Source organism: Ambystoma mexicanum, chromosome 5q, assembly GCF_040938575.1.
Source record: "Ambystoma mexicanum isolate Mex_15411 chromosome 5q, UKY_AmexF1_1, whole genome shotgun sequence".
Lineage (NCBI taxonomy): Eukaryota > Metazoa > Chordata > Amphibia > Caudata > Ambystomatidae > Ambystoma > Ambystoma mexicanum.
The window spans coordinates 535,673,880-535,692,026 of NC_090933.1; positions in this window are offsets into that span (position 1 = coordinate 535,673,880).

An 18,147-nucleotide genomic window follows, 5' to 3' on the forward strand; every position below is an offset into this window, starting at 1 on the left:
TATGTTGCCACAGAACGTTTTACAAAAGGAACACAAAAAATGTGAACATAGCATTCAAAATAGAAAACAATGAAGACTCTAAATGGTTTGAATTAGCTTTGGAGCTTTTAGCTGAAAGCAAATATGAAATAACTGAACGCCTAATATGTTGCAGTTACTGTACTGCAAGATTACACAACAACCACACTCCTTCACGTGCAATTACAAATAATTTGGAATTGTTTCCATTACCAAAAATCCTGCAACAGCTCAATTTGTATGAGAGCATAATAATTCAAACAGTTCACCCATTTCAAGCAATTATACGCCTTCATCCAAAAACAGCAAATTTACCTTCCTCTGAATTGGTGAAAGGCATCTGTGGCAAAGTAGTTTACTTGCCATTAGATCTAACGGAAAATGTGCACACTCTAGGAGTGGAACGTTCAATAGAGAATTCTTTAATAGTCTTGGTAAATGGAGTACCAACAAAGGACAAAAAAAATTGGCAACAATTAGTAGACTTACACAAAGTTACACAAGCATTGCAATATCTAAAAGACAACAATGAGTACTACAAGGAAATAAATATTGATGAAAGCTTAAGGCAAACAACTGAAATAATTCAAGAGCCATCAGAAACTGGACAATTCGAACTTCTTGATCCAGCTACAGTATCCACTCTTTTGGACCATTACACAATTCATCTATTGCATTCCAATGAAAGTATATATGATGCACTAGGAACTTTGATGCGACAAACCAAAGGGTCACCAATGAGTATATGGGAAAAAATTATAGAAGCACATGCTTTTCCACTGCTATTTCCTACTGGCAAAGGTGGGAGATACGATGATAGACACACTCAGATTGGGGCATCAGAATACTGCTCATTACGAATGTATTCACAAGATCCCAGATTTACACAAAATGTGGAATACATATTCCACCTACTCTATGAAAGTGAATTAGCAACACTATGTTATGGAGTTGCACACATTCTTAAATCTGGAACGCACTTTCAAAATATGTCAGCTACGCAGTTAATACAAAAAGTACAAGAAAAAGATGAGATTTTACAATCAAGTATAACAAATTTGTTTGAAAACAGGTGTGGTACAAAGGAATACTGGTTTAGACGGCACAGAGACGTGCGTTGCATGATCAGAAACCTTGGACCACCAACTTGGTTTGTTACGCTAAGTTGTGCAGAATTTGCATGGGAAGATTTACATGAGTTCCTACGCATAGCAAACAGCAACAAAAACAACATAGATATATTAACACCTGGAGAACTTTGCTCTCTAGATCCAGTTAATGTCTCAAGATATTTCCATCATCGTTTCATTGCAATGCTACACTTTATTTGCAATAAAACTGTTCCTCCCCTTGGATAAGTGCAACACTTCTTTTGGAGAAAAGAATATCAAGCGAGAGGAGCACCACATATTCACATGCTGTTATAGATCAAAGGTGCACCGAAATTCGGGCACGACAGTGATAGCAGTGTTTTGCTGTTTATCCTAAAATATATGACATGTGAAATCCCTTCACAACAGACACATAGTGAGCTGCATGGGCAGATTTTACAATTTCAAAGACACAAATGTGGCAAATATTGTCACCGTAAATACAAAAACAAAGATAAGTACTACACCAAATGCCGCTTTGGTTTCCCTAGACCAGTCACAGAAACAGGTGAAGTAAACAACTTCATGTCTTCAGTTCGACATAGTGTTAAAGGTAAACCACCTAAAAATGCGTATGACATAAAAAGAAGGGAAGAATCAAAATATATCAATGATTACAATGCAATCATTGCCCTATTATGGAATGCAAACATAGATGTGCAGTACATTGCAGACAATTCAACTCTGGTTGCACAATATGTTACAGCCTACTTAACAAAAGCTGAAAAAAAGGAGCTTCAAGACCTCTGGGATGACCTAGCATCAGATAAAACATTATCACAGAAATTGTACAGCCTAGGCATAAAAATGGTCTCTCATAGAGAATGTGGGGCCTATGAAACAGCAGATTGTTTAACCCGCACTGCTTTTTATGGAAAATCAGACAACATAGTATGGCTCAGTCTTGGTCCTGCAAAATCTAGAAAAAGAGTGCTAGAATCATATGAGGACATAGAAACAATTGCCAGAAATGATCCCAACAGCCAAGACATTCTAAAAAACAATTTACTGGACACATACTATCCAAACAGGAGTACTACTCTGGAAAGCATGTGTCTATACCACATAGCTTAAAACTTTGCATACAGAAATAATGTAAAACCCGATGAAAGCAAACATAGATATAGAGTGACCGATTGTGAAGGGAGCTTAGTGAAACTTAATAAATGAAGCTTAATTATTCATGTGAAATTGTCATTAAAAACTCCTCAAGAGAAAAAACTATATTACATGTCTCTGTTACAACTTTTCAAACCATGGAGAAAAGAGGAAGACATACTAGATAATTATGAGTGCTATGAAGATGCTTTCAAAGCAAATGAAAGCACTATCACCGATGTTAACTTTACGTAGTGCAAAACAATGTTACACAATGAGCAGCAACAGGAAGAAGAAATTCAGGCCCAACTAGATAAAGACTCTTCCGACAGAAGTCAACCTTCTGTAACAGGAAGTCAAGAACCATTAGGACAACCACTAATAGCAAATGAGGCTGAAGTTGCTATGGCAGAAGTAGAAAACACCATTTATCAGTATCAAGAAGATACAGAGGACTTAACTGTACAACAAGGAAAACATAACAACTATCAGCGCACCATTTTTGAAGAGGTAACAAAACAAATTGTGCATGGCGTACAATACGAAAATAAAGAATGTACCTGGCAAAATTACAAACCTATACTGCTGTACGTCAGTGGTGAAGCTGGATCAGGGAAAACATTCTTAATCAAAATTATAAGCAGGTTCCTTCAACAATTGACAAACAACAAACTGTCAGCTGTTATAACAGCCCCCACAGGTTTAGCTGCCTACAACATAGGCGGTGTGACTTTACACCGATTACTACTGCTTCCAGTAGAGCATCAAAATAAATTAGACTACTACAAACTTTCTGCAGAAGCTGTAATGGAATTACGTAGAGTATTGAAACAAACGAAAATGCTACTAATAGATGAAGTGAGCATGGTCTCCAATCTAATGTTGGCTTTGATTCATCTCAGATTGCAAGAAGTACTTAAATGTAATAACTAAGAACTCTTTGCAGGGAAACACATTATCGTTTTCGGAGATCTTCTACAATTGACACCAGTAAAAGGTGAACCGATTTTTAAAACCTTAGGCCACAAACTCTGCTGGAAAACTGTTGGTAGCATAGGTAATGTTAATCTTTGGCAACATTTCCAATACAGAGAATTAACTGAGAACATGCAGAAATCTGCAGATCTCACTTATGCCAACATCTTAAAAAGTATTAGAGTTGGTGTATTATCGCAAGAAGCACAAGCTGTATTAAAAAAGCGGCATATACATGCACTTTATGGCGATAATGCATGTGCAAATGATGTTATGGAACAAATAGCGCACAAAAATGTCAATTGTATGGCCTTAATGCCAACTCTTGCAAGCTGTTTCAAATTCAATGAAACAATGTTAAAGAAAGAAATGCAAGCAATAATAGAAATTATTATTTGCACAGACAAACTAGACGTACATGGTTTGACAGTACCCATTTATGAGCAAGCCACAACAAGACTAAATAGTTTAGAAAATTGAATCTCCAACACAGCTGGGTTGGAAAAAGTATCGAAATTATCATTAAATTGTAGAGTAATGCTTAAACGTAACCTTGACATAGAGCAAGGGCTAGTTAATGGAGCACTGGGAACAGTTGTTGGTTTTCAATCATACCCACGTGATAGCAGCATTCAATTTGTAAATATTCGCTTTGATAAAGTTTCAGAAGTGAAAAGGATAGGGCGCTCAATGGCTCGATTTCTTCTCTTCAAAGACATGTATGTACGTAGAGAGCAATTTTCTCTAACTCTTGCATATGCAGTTACCATTCATAAATCCCAAGGTCTTACCCTAGAGAAAGCATTGATAGATATAGGAAAGACAGTGTTTAAGGAAGGCATGGGCTACGTAGCATTATCACGCTTACGTACACTTGACGGTCTATGGCTAATAAACTTTAATTCAAGTAAAGTCAAAGCTGATATTCCTTGTATTCTAGAATACAATAGATTGCGTTCACTTTACACCCCTCATCTGAAACAATACCCTGTTCCAGATAAAGTGAAATGTGGTAAAAGAAAAGTAAATGAAACAGAAATGCAACATAATTCAACCGGAAATTCCGGAAAAAAAAGAAAAGAAGCTAAAGTTTCATCAATTGCCACACACATAGAAGAACCTATTAGGGAATGTAAACCAGGCAAGTCGGCAAAGAAGCAACAGAAAAACCGAAAAATGCACTCAGATACAGAACTTGCTGGCCCATTCAAATTTACAAATGAAAGTGGGGTAAGTTGCTATGCAAATGTAGCAATGAACATTCTATTTCAATTGCCACCAATTGTTAACAATATTTACCTGCACAGCACAGACCAATTGTGTTTGCAAATGTTAGTGCTGCATAGAAATGCAAAAAGCAATCCTGACAACACATACAGGGCCTCATTACGAATCAGGCGTTAAGGGGTTAACGGCGCCGTAAACGGCGCCGACCCTTAACACCTGATTCCGAGGTCCCTTTGCGCCATGGTGAGTTTAACGCCTGCTTTTTGCAGGCGTTAAAATCCATGGTGCTAAGGGACCATGGTGATAATTACGCCACCGTAATTTACGGTCGTGTAATTAGCGCCTTCCCCACTCCCATTATGCCCTATGGGGCAAAAATGGGAATGGGGAAGGGTAAAATAGGAAATGGGGATTTACCGCCCCACTCACCTTGGAATGGGGCGGTAAATCCGCCATCCACCATGGTGTAAATGTAGTTTACACCATGGTGGTAAGGGTACGACCCAGGCGGTAACTTACCGCCTGGGTCGTAATGAGGCCCACAGTGTTCATGGAGTAAGGCAACAATTGGACGAATGTGTTGGAATGGTGAGATTCACTATGAACTCACTAGAAGATCAACAAGAATTTCTAATGTACATACTATTAGTGTTCGAAAACAAAAGCATACCTGTAAATGAAATCTTCCAAATTTCATACACGTGAAAACATACATGCACTCTCTGTAACAAAGTGATACAGGAAGAAATCCCAAATGAGCGATGTGTGTATATTTCCATACTAAATTGTGAGAGCATTCCATTTCAGCAACTTGTACAAAATGCGAACCATGGCAGGTTATGTAGTATTTGCAATTCAGACAATCACTCTACCTTACTGATGCAATCACATAGTGCCTACTTATGCTTCTACATTATAATGCAGATGGCACCAAAAACAACTGCAAACTAACTGGATTTACACACGGTCAAGTGTCACTTGGAAAGAAAGCCTTTACAACAGTAGGAATAATCAACCATGGAGGAGCTACAACCAATGCAGGTCACTACACTGCATACATTAAAAAGAATTCTGGATGGTTTGAATGTAATGATAGCACCATTACTCTAAAGCAGAAGTTGCCAGCTAACCTAACAAATGCGTATTTAATGTTCTTGAAGCCAAAGTTTACGAAATAATGTGTACTTCAAAATTGTCAACAAAGTGAGTGAAAGACTACAAATAGTCAGAATACGCCCACAGGTATCTAACTACCCAACAGGATGGAAGAATGACACAAATAAATGATTATCACAGATCTTTGGAAACAAATGCACAGGTTGAATACGCCTATACGTATCTAACTGTTGTTAAAAATCGGCAGGAAGGCAACAAAGAAAACATTAATGGGAAAGATGAAGGAAACAGGATGTAACAACGACACAAATGAATGAGTATCACAAATCTGTAGGAACAAAGGCACAGTTAGAATACGCCTACAGATATCTAACTACCCAACAGGATGGAAGAATGACAAAAATAAATGATTATCACAAATCATTGGAAACAAATGCACAGGTAGAATATGCCTATAGGTATATAAGTGTTGTTGAAAATCGACAGGAAGGCAACAAAGAAAACATTAATGGGAAAGATGAAGGAAACAGGATGTAACAACGACACAAATGAATGAGTATCAAAAATCTGTAGGAACGAATGCACAGTTAGAATACGCCTACAGGTTTCTAACTGTTGATAAAAATGGGCAGGAAGGCAACAAACATAACATTGATCAGAAAGATGAAGAAAACACTGAAAGGAAAAAATGAAGTACTTAGTTGCATAAGAAAGGAAGTTTTTTTTTAATCTGACAAGGATTTTTTTCCCCAGACCCAGGGGTTAGAAAAGCAAACACAGAAACTGAGCGCAATGCACAGTACACTGGTTTGTTGCAATGTGGCAAATGTGGAAAAACTGCAAACATTAACACAACTTTTTCTTTCATCACAGAAATGGAAAAAGTGATACTTATGCCAAGTTTGAAAACCAATTTAAAAAAAGTTTATGGATTCTGAACAAAGTAAGGAGTAAGTATATTGGCAGGCATTTTCTACACATTGGAATCTACTAGTCTAATCTATGGTAGTAATATGCTGCAGTGACTGTAGGCTGGCCTTTCATCTGCGGTGAGTAACCTACCACCCACACCTTACACCATGTTTCAAGGAGTACAGTTCCTATCCACAACCATCGCTGCATATGTAAAACATGGTCCTTGTAACTTAGCTGCTTATAAATTTACTTTTCAGACCATCGTGTGCAGCCATGAAATGAAGAAACTAGGGCATCAAAACAACAACCACAATCCACCACACCCATATTAACTTGTAACTCCACTGCTTATGACTTCAGTCTTGCATGCATGGGCTTTAGCCATGCACCCAAGACTGCAGGGTCTCCCCACAACAACCTCGGGGATGTGTGGTAGTGGGGGTTATTCTATAGGTGTGTTATCCTTCAGTACCTCTGCCCAGAGGCTTCCCTCCTAGGTGTATGTCTGTAGATCTTACATGGAATGGGTGTGCAGTGTCTTCCAAGTCTAGAACTTACCACTTTGTTCTTGGTTGCATGGCCTTCGGCCATGCACCCAAGACTGCATGCACTCCCACAACTTCCCAATCAAAACGCAACACTACAGGTGTGTGCATTGGTGGCACATGTGGCAGTGGTTGTGGCCAGGGCCTACAGTCTTGTAAGTAAGGCCTTCGGCCAAAACCACCATAGCATGTGCCACCCATGGCGACGTACTAATGAATATAATGATAACCATTAGAAAAAATAATGCATTCATGGCATGTTGTCAATTTCAATGTTCCCTAACACCGCACGTGTCCTTACAAATCTAACACCTCACCTGTGCACTGCACGGGCTGAAATACTGGCCTTATTGGACCCCTCATTTTCTGTGCGTGCAAGGAGGCCACAGAACATACATCATAACGTATGTTTAAGTGTATTATTGGGTGCATGACCTTCGGCCCTGCACCCAAGAGTGCAGGATCTCCCCACAACCACCTTTTTTTTACTTGGTTGCATGGCCTTCAGCACGCACTCCCCACAACTTGCCAATGAAAATGCAACACAAGGGGTGTATGCATAGGTGCCACATGCGGCAGTGTTGTGGCCAGGGCCTAGAGTCTTGGAAGTAAGGCCTTCGGCCTTTGGCCGACAGCCATGCATCTAAGACTCTAGGCCCTGGCCACAACCACCATAGCATGTGCCAACCATAGCAGCGTACTAATGAATATAATAAAAGGCATTGGAAACAGTAATGTATTCACAGCATGTAGGCAATTTCAATGTTCCCTAACACCACACGTGTCCTTACAAATGTAACAACTCCCCCATGCAGTGCACGGCCTCAAATACTGGCCTTATTGGACCCCTCCTTTTCTGTGCGTACAAGTAGGCCATAGAACATACATCATTAAGTAGGTATAAGTGTACTGTGCGTACAAGATGTCCATACACATTACATCATGACGACCGACCCCCAGAACAAGTGCATTAATCACACATATGTTAAGACTGTAGCCCCTGGCCACTACCACGTAGCATGTGCCACCCATGGCGGCGTACTAATGAATATAATAATAGCCATTGGGAAAAATAATGCATTCACAGAATATTGTCAATTTCAATGTTGCCTACCTATACCCGTGTGCTTTCAAGAGTTACACATTTCCTGTCCACTACATGGATTGCAGTGTTACACATTTCCTGCCCACTATATGGACTGAAGTGCTATCGTTATTACCCGCCACATTTACTGTACGTACAAGGTGTCCATAGAAATTACATCATGACGGCTGAAGAACAAATGCATAGATCACCCATTTCTTACTATGTGAACCTTTGCCAATGCTCTGTGACACAGCAAAATAGGGTACTGAAAAAAGCATTTGTACGTTGGTTGTTGCTCCGCTTTCCGCGGATCCAAGATCTCGGGCTCTCCAAACCATCTGACGCAGAACACGTCTCGCAGCAGCCAATGGGCAGAGACGTTGCGTGTACGCGGTCATGACGGCAGCCCCTTGGCCAATCGGTTTCTTGTTGAGAAGAATAACAGAAATATGTAATTTGGTCATTATTGCTGATTTATTTGTTCATTTGTTTGATATGAATTATGGCTTTTTCACGAACGAGGTGTGCTAAAAAGGACCCAGTTTAGGTGTGATTAAATCATGTCCTCTTCCTTTGTATTAATTATGAAAGAGATGTATTCTTTTCAAAGTAATTCCCTTAATTTCGTTTTGCCATAAATCAATGTTTCCCTGGATTTGTGTGGGTGTAAGTGTAGGGTCCCTCTATTGTTCTGATAATCATCCAGAGGAGGCATTCCACATTCCTCTGGCATTACATATCTCACAGTAGCCAAGTGAGATCGTAGCTCATTATTTTGAAGATTGTGTTTGGCAATGTTTTGCTGGCTTTCACCAAAGTACAAATTCTTATGTCTTGGTCTCGGATCTGTGTAGTTTGGGATTTGTCTGTTGCACTATAAATCCAAATGCACTGTAATGTATGATTAGAAAAGCAATATAGTTTGGATAATGCTCTCTCAATGTTTCACGAACACAATGTTCCTTGCATTGCTTGTTTGAACCTGATATCCCTTGAACTGCACACCAATTCATTTACGGTATTTTTCATAGCCATTTTGAATATTGGTCACTAGGTAATGAGCTATTTCTGCCTGCACGCTAGGTCACATATTAGCAAGGACCCTATTTCACATTTATTTCGTTTTTTCGTTCGGAAGTAAACAAACTGCATGCCTGTGGACACCCAGAGTGGGCAGTGTGTCTCAAACTACAATGAGCATAGCAACACATTAGCCAGTTGTGAGGTATCATGCTTATAAAGCTATATTCAAGATGACGGGCAGTCATGTGATCACACTTTCATTGACAGGGGGAGGAGGACACATTTAAAGTACACAATTCAAGTACACAATCTGGCCATCATACCGTTTAGAACAGTTTTAAGGCCTGTGCAGTCAATATGTGATGGAGTCACAACTAAATGGCGGGAACTTGGCAAGAAATGTAAAGTGCAAATATGTTGGGATAGATGCACTCTTATGTGCAGCAGAAAACACAGATCTTCGAATGCACCTTGCTTTGACATTACATGGCCCGTGTGATTTATCTTAGTAGATACGTGCATTCAGGTGAAATGTATTGTTAAGAAATCGTGGTACGTGCGCAGAGATAGTCTGATGAGACATGGGAAGGATTTCATAGTGGATCACGGATTCATTGGAGGCTAGGGATGTTGTGATCTCTGGTCCTGGGTTCAAAGGGATGGTGAACAGCTGCATTCTGGTGTATCTGCAGTTGTACAATGAGGTATCTTGGAATCCCTAGGTAGACCCCATGTGCATAGTCGAACCCCAAGGGTACCATGGTATTGATCATGTTTTTGTTGAGTGTGGGCCAGAAAGGGGCAAACTTTCTTCAAGCTTCTGAGATGAAAAAAGGCCAGAAGGACAGGCTTAAGGGTGAACAGACTTAAGCTAAACTGAGGTTCCACTGCGAAATTCTAATCCATCAAAATATCAAGGAATTTGACAAAGATAGAAGAACGGTTGATCCCACAATCATGCCCTCTGTCTCAAATGGGTGCAATGTATGTCCATTGCCACACATTTAGCCACTGAAGGTAAGAACATTTGCGAATTTTTTTTCACGAAATTCATTTTCACTGAATCCATGTATGCTGAATTTTGCTTTTGTTTGTGGGAAAATGCTGTGGGGAACCCCCTGCATACTCACCTTACTGACGACACACCCCACCCCCATACATACCACCAAAAAAAGTGCAAAATAAATCGGCAAACATGCATTCGGCTAAAGTGGGCTAGACAAGGTTTACTACATAGGACCAATCCGTAGGACCCAAACAAACCCATGGAAGAGTGAAGGTGCAAAAAAAAGAAGGGCAGTGACAACGCAGGGCACAGAGTACACTTCTGGCAATTGGTTGAAATTGTAATTTTTTTTAATGTATTTATTTTTTCATTTTTATTTTTAAACTCTTAATATTGGCATTTCGCAAACAATAACAGCATAGCACGTATAACTTAAACAGAAACACAAAGAAGAAGCATCACAGTTCCAACGTGAATTCTGCAGTTCCCCTTTTTTGCTGTCGTACCGCAGGACAGATCATTACTTTAACAACATTCCAGTTTCTCGTGGAGTGGGTTACATTGGTACCGTGTAGTTAGGCCAGTTAGCTGCCATGGGTTGTATATAAATGTGTGACACCTGAGAAAAGAATATAAAAATAACTGGCCACTTCCTTCTTGAGGTGGTGGATGATAAAAAGCTTGATTCGGAAAGTTAATCCTCCCTATGGTTCCTGGTTCTCCTCTCCTGCTTGATTCAACTGGTAATGTAAGCATGGTTCCCACATGCTTGGTGAGCTCGAGCGATAGGATGATAAGCCCTTGTATCCCATCTCCATGTCGTTACACTGCACCACATCCGAATTCCAATCCTCTATTTTGCGATACGCTGGGCCTTTCCATTTCATTGCCACCCTCCTCTTGGCTAGTAGCCTTGTTAATCGCCTTCTGCCCTTGGGGATAGATTTAGTGTATCCCAGGACTGCTGTCATTGGTTTTGGATTCAACTCCTCACCGATAATTTCTCCAGTAGCTTTAAATACTGCTTCCCAAAATGCAAGTACTGCGGAGCACCACCAATCCATATGTATAAAGTCTGCCTCTAGTTCATTGCATCTAGCGCAGCCGGTGGGTGCCTCTTGGAAATAATCATGAATTTGGGTAGTAGAGTAGTAAAATTGATGTAGGTATTTCCAATTCTTTTTTATTTTTTTTATTACGAGTATATAATCACCGAAGTGATTTTTGCAAGAAGATAAAGTAAGATTGCAAAAGTAAAAGCGAAGGTAAAAGCAAAAATAGTAGTAGAAAAAGTAAAGATAGAAGATGAAACTAAAGAACTGGTTAACAATGAAAGCCAGAGTGGAAACACAGATTGTAAAAGTGAGGACGAAGGCAAACAGAACAGGACAGAAGAGGATCGCTCCCCACAATCTGTTTGTGTTAACCCATTCTGGGGAGGCTGTAGTGGTGCTTGTAGAAAGATCTGGTCCAACATTTTTGTGGCTGCTATGGTCTAGGAAGGTCTCAAGCCTCCTATTAAGCGTTCCCACCAAAGATCTTCTTCCCTCAGGTAGGCATTCTTTAGATGGTGCAATATATATGGGGATCTAAATTTGTCTGTACCAGGACACAATAGCAAAAGATGACGTAATGTTTCTGGTTGGTCGGGGTCGTTACAAAAGCGGCAGGTGTTAGATGGTGAAAGACCTCTTGAATGTAAAATTTCGTTTGTAGGTAATAAATTTAACCTTGCACGAAGAAGTGTATTCCGAGTTTTTCTGCTTGGGTGTTTTATCAGAAAAGGTTGGATTACGTTCAGTTTTCTACATGTTGGAGGTAAATGGGTGGCACGTTTGTACTCAGATGCCTTGTCCAATGTATTTATCCAATCCATTTCTTCAATTCGTGCTTTAGTTTTTGTTGGATTACCCATCAGTTCTTCCATCGAGCTGCCGCAATTTTCAAGTTGATGTAGACACATAAGCTCCCATTTGGAGAGTAACGTTGAGTTGTGCAGGTTCATCTCAGCCTGAACCATCAAATAAATTGCTGCGGAAGTAGGATCTTTGATCTTCCTGTACAGCATGACTGACGCCCTTTTGACTATTGAGTCTAGAGAGGAGAGGGGGAGTTTGCGTCTTATCAAGGCGATCGGAGTCGATGATGGTAAGTTCAAGACTGAGCGCCAAAAAAGACTCTCCAATCTAGCCCATAGGGACTGGGGTAAAGATGGCATTGCGTCGGCTCCATAAGTGATAGCTGGAATAACATTGCCCCGGTAGAATTTAAGTAGGGGCATCAGTGAGAAGCGACCATATTTTTTGTCGAGTAGTTTCACTTGAGAAACTAGTATTTTCATTTTTTCCACAAGATGGTGTTGCATCGCTGTATCTTTTGCTGTGGAGTCAATGAGGACTCCCAGGTATTTAAATTCTGTCCCTTGTTCAGTTTTGTTTCCTGTTAGGAACCACAAGTTCTTCTTTTTCCTTTGGAGATTTTTTCCCAACACCATGATCTTTGTTTTCTGTTTGTTTATCTCTAAGTCATTATTTACTCTGTGTTCAATGCAACCAGCTGGCGTTGTAAGCCAATTGGGGTCTGATCCAATTGGATAAGATCATCCGCGTACAGAAGTCTTGGGATCTTCTCTTTGCCTAATTCTGGAGGAAATGCTCGTAAACCAATTATGGTTTCTTTGTAGTCTCCGAAATATGAGAGGAAGAGGGCTGGTGCTAAAGGGCAGCCCTGTTTAACTCCTCTGTCAGTAGTTATAGCTGACGAAAGCAGGCCTCTAGTGTTCAATCGTACCTGTACTGAAGTGGAAGCATGGAGAGCCTTGATGGGATTTATAATTTCCTGTGGACAGTTCCATTTGGTAAGTTTCTCCCAGAGTTTCCTGCGATTGACAAGGTCAAAGGCCTGGGAAAGGTCTATAAATGCCAGATAAAGGTTCCTGTTGGATTCACGAGCTTTAGCTTTCAAAAGGCTGAGAATAAAAATGTTTATGCTGGTACCTACACCCTTTTTAAACCCAGATTGAAAATGATCGTTACAGGGTGCACTTTTTGCCCATTGGTTGAAATGATCCAGCAAAAGGGAGCCGTAGATCTTCCCTATAACGTCGAGCAGAGCCACTGGGCGAAAGTTCCTGGGATCATCTTTCCTACCGTTTTTAAATATAGGGATAATAATCGCTGAGGTCCAGGTAGGCGGGATTGTGCAAAAGGTTGTACATTTGTAGAATATTAAGCTCAGCAAATGTGACCATTCTTCTGGTGCAGATTTCATGTTCTCATTTGACAGACCATCAGGGCCTGGGGCCTTTGATTTCTTCAGTTTTGATATTTCTTCCAAGATTTCAGTTCTGTCTGAAAGATCAACCCATGGTGCTCTTGTCTGGGGTGTTAAAGGGAGCTCGGCCATGTCTGGAGAGCAAAAGAGTTTCGAGTAGAACTCAATCCAAGATGCTACCGAAATGCTGTTCAGCATCATTGAGGCTGTCTCTTTAGCTCGTGGGTTAACCAAACTCCAAAACTCTCTAGAGTTGGATTTTTGGATTTGTTCCAACATGTTTTCGGAGTCTTGTTGGTAAAATATTAAACGGTGCTCCCGTAGCCAGCTTTTATAGGCTCTCGAAGCCTCTTTTGCATACGCCCTATTAGAGGGCGTGTTGTTTCTCAGGGCCGTCCTTTTTGCTTTACGAAGGAGGTTTCGCTGGGCCACCACGAGGGCATCGAAATTGTGAGCGTGGATTTGTTTTGAATTTATCCCCTTCAAGCTCTTTCTCGTGGTTCTGTGAGGTTCCAAAAGTGGTCTGTAGTCAACCTTCTCTGCTTTCTGCGCACTTCCATATGAAGAAGTAAATGCTTCAATGTTTGCCTTTGTAACTCTAACCCGGTTGCCTTTTCCTTCCGGTTCAATTCTACCTGAGTAATGGGCTAATACTGGTTTTGTAAATGCCCATTTAACAACCAGGAGATTGTGGTCACTTTGATTAGTCTGGCGGATGCTGAAATCTGTCAGCCTTTCTAGCAAAAAATCAGAGGCAAAAATATAGTCTATAGTTGAATGGGCCATGCCGCGTTTCCATGATGGTAAAGCAGTGGAGTCTGGGAGAGCAAATGCAGTGTTAAACAGTTGCCTGGCCAAAATCAACTTGTGCCAAGCTAGACCTTGTCTGCAAGGAATGATCTGTGCGGGACTTGAGACGATCGAACTGGGGGTTGGACATTTGATATTTAAGTCTCCGCATACTATGACGTCACAAATCCTGAACTCTATATATACTGAGTCCAGTGTAGAAGTCACTGTGTCGAATAGTGCAGTCTGTTGCATCGTTTTGTGATTCCAATAAATGGACATCACTAGCAAAAAAGTGTGTGTATACTGGTCCTCAGCGGGCTCTCTTCGCAGGCAGGAAATTAGTACCGCGATGACGTAAGGGGACTTCAATATGATTTTTGTTATTTTTAGTCCCACTCTCATCAGGACTGCAACAATTAGGCCTGAGGAAGGCCTTCCTTTGTTTCCTGCTAATGCTTCTACAAAGGCGAGTTCAAAACCATCCAGTGAGGGTTTAGATTGTAGCCAAACTTCCTGAAGACAAAGGATGTCATATTCTCCTAGGTTGATGTCACCAGGAGTTGTTTAGTTTAGAAACCCTCTTGTGTTCCAGGTTGCAAGGGAGAGTGAAAGTTGTGCTTGGACAGTTTTTAAAACAACTGGTGGCTATTTATGAAGACGAGTAGTCAAAGCTTTGGGTAACCAGGCCCATGTAGTGGAGTTAAAGTTCGATCTTGCCTGTGTCGCCCTTTGATTTTCCTCTAGTGGAGTAGTCGCCTTTGTCGTTATTAAGTTGCTGGGGTGGATATCTTGCCCGTTAGGTGACGATTTGGCCTGATCCGCCTGGATGGTTGGTAGTAGTTTACTTGACAAATCGATCCTTGGGCTAAGGTGCCGACGTTCTTCATTTGTTGGTCTGTGATCAGTGACGCAGACTTTTGGCTTCTCATGACCTACTTTAGGAGGTGTGAGTCGAGTAACTCAAAACCCTTGTTTGTATAGTGACTCTGCTGCAGCTGCCAGCAAAGTGGACACATTTTCTGATGATATGTATAACAAACAGTAGGCCTTATGTCCCTCGTGGGAAGGTTCCATCGTTGTAAGGTCTTCTGATTTTAGATTTCTTAAGGAGGAGATGCTATGTAGCAGTCTCAGCACTGTGCGTCTGTTTAACACTAGATATTTTGTGTTACCAGACCGTTGCTGTATTTTGATCGATGGATACGACTTGTGGCTGTTTGCCTCTTGGTACAACTTCTTCTTCTGATGGGAACTGTAATCCCCACTCTCCTGATGTTTATGGTCGTGGGGTCCTTTCTTCTGATAAGAATACTTAGATTCCTTAAATTTGTCCGCTGTGTCATCTTTTGTTTGGATGTGGACTCTCGATCTGTATTCCGTGTGGGGTCGACGAGAAGGTGTGGCTGAGTCCAGGTTTTGTTCCATTCTCTTTTCAGTGGGCTTACTGGCAGGACCCCCATACTTGGTTCTTAAAGTTTTGAATCGATCATCTAATGAAATGAAGCCTGAAAGATCCCTAGTTACTCTCTGATGGCTGGGAGACAGCTTAGGCAGATGGGAAGTCACGTCATTCTGTTGACTATCAGTGGAATCATCGAGGTATTGACTTAAGTCCATTAATTCCTTATGTAGGGGAGAGGCTACTAATGCATTTACTGGCTGAGGCAACGTTTCGGTGGGATTGCCAGTGTTTAAAATGGTTGCTAATGCTGGTTTCGTTGCAGCCTGCAGTTGGATCTTCTTTGGTAGAGGTTCCTTCTGACGAGGGTCAGGTTGCTGAGTCACGTGGGTTGGTTTAAACAGAGGTGCCGTTTTTACACATGGCTGGGCGGTGAGAGTCTGTTGTTTAGTTCTCAAACCTGAGTTCTCCCCAAAAGACGGGCCTAAGCCCAGTGACTTTTGGCTTAGGCCTTGAGTAGATTTCATTCTTGACTGGTCTTTAAGTGGGGGAGTATCATCCAGACACATCACTTCATTTTCTCCCGACTTGGTGCAACTCAGATTCGGACCAACTGTTAATAAGCAGTTAAGGCCTTGTGAAGTACTTGCACCCGATTTGGGCCTCGTCCCACAATCCGAATTGGAAGGCTTGCGCCACAAGATGTCGCATGACAGAGTTTGAGAACTTGCGTCCTTCCTTGGCCTATCTTTGTTGTTATTTCTTAAGCCTAGTTAAGGTTCTGTAGGCTCCGCTTGGTAGGAAGTGCCAGGTAAGTCGTTTTTTCTTCTCTCCAGAGCATTAATGTAACCCTCTAGGTAGATGAGCTTTGAGTTTGAGTTCATCATCGCAGAAATAGACGTGTGATCTTTCAAGGAATCATTAATTCCCTCATATAGCTTGCAAAATGGGGCTAATGCGATTGTTACAGCCAACATGATGTACATGTCTGCTTTTTTGCCGGAGTCTCTTTTGGGATAGTATAGGAAGACTCCTTTGGGGTAGTGTAGGAAGACTCACTTGCTCTTCTGTTAAATGAGGAGCTCACCGGAGTAGGAGGAGGCCATAGCCGCAGTACTTCCTTTGCTTTGTGTTGAGGGGTCGATAACCTCGGCATTTGGCCCCCCCCCCGGGGGTCTATCATAGTCTCTTTACTTCCATTTCCCTCATGTGCTTCCATATCCAAAGGGACGGTCAGGGGAGAAGGCTTAGTCGCCAAGTTCCTTCTCTCAAAGATCTCTTCCAATGGCCCTGGAATGGCGGTTTTCTGGGCTATTCGATCTGTCTGGGGAATAGAGTTCATACTTCCCTGTAAAGGTTGGATTTGCACGTCATGGTCCGTAGACAATAGGGCTTCAGTAAGGGGCTCTGGGATTTCACTGACAACCACCTGATGAGGTAATGAGGATGGTACTATTGGTGGTTCCTCTGAGCAAATTTCTTGGGGTTCCGGGATGACTGATTGAATCGGTAGCCCTGGGATGGAAGTGTCTTTTGGTTGCTCTTTTGGAGATGCAAGGGACCCACTGCTAGGGATGTTCTTCTGAGAGCTGGCTGAGGCTATAAGCAAGGGTTCAAGAAGCGCTTCTAGCAAGTCCGCATCCGAGATTTCCCCGAGCCCTGCATGGTGCAGTTTCTTTTTGGCTTGTCTTTGGAAAAGCGTTTTTCAACGAGTTTTCCAGACGGAGACTCGCCGATGAAGCTGTCGAGTTGATAGATTTCGAAGGCTTTTTTACTGTTGTTCTCTTAGAAGTCATGGGGAGATCGACATTTTTTTTTTATAACAGCCTAAACGGAATTCCATGTGATTGTTTAATTGGGACCCCTTGTTTGCTGCCTTCTCTCAGATCCCTGGGTTTGGCAGTAACTGGTTCGTTGGTATCAGAATGTAAGGGGGCCGCAGAAGAAGGTGGTAATGTGGGCGAGATTACAATTGTTTCGACAGGATGGCCCACAGTCTTGAGCTTCTCCTCTAGTGACTGTGGGCTGTTTCTTTCATGATGATCTATTTCGTCACAAACAGGACGTGTTGAGGTCGAGCTATTGTGAATTTGAGCCTTTACAGTTTTTACCGAAGGAATCACTGTCACAATGTCTTTGGCCGCTTGGTGGCGCTGTGGCGTCGCTATGCCAAGAGCAGGTGGGGATAAAGGCCTCTCTATCCCAGAGACTCTGGTTTCGTCACCAGGACCCCGAGGTTCCAGGAGTGCAGCCGGGCCTGCGCTGCCCGCTCGCGGCTCTCCCTGGCCTTCGACCCGGGTGGCCCCCCCCTCCTTCGAGGGACGGCTCCTCTGTGTCGTCAGGCAGGCACAGAGACCGAGCTGTGAGCTGCCCGTCCTCGCTGGGACTTCCTCCGCGGCTGGCCCCAGTCTCCAGATTGCACTGCGGAGAAGCTGCACCGTGGTTCCGCCGTCCCATGGAGCCACGGCCGGCCCCACTGCCGCCTCTCCACACATGAGGTCCGGTACCAGCTCCTCCCGGAT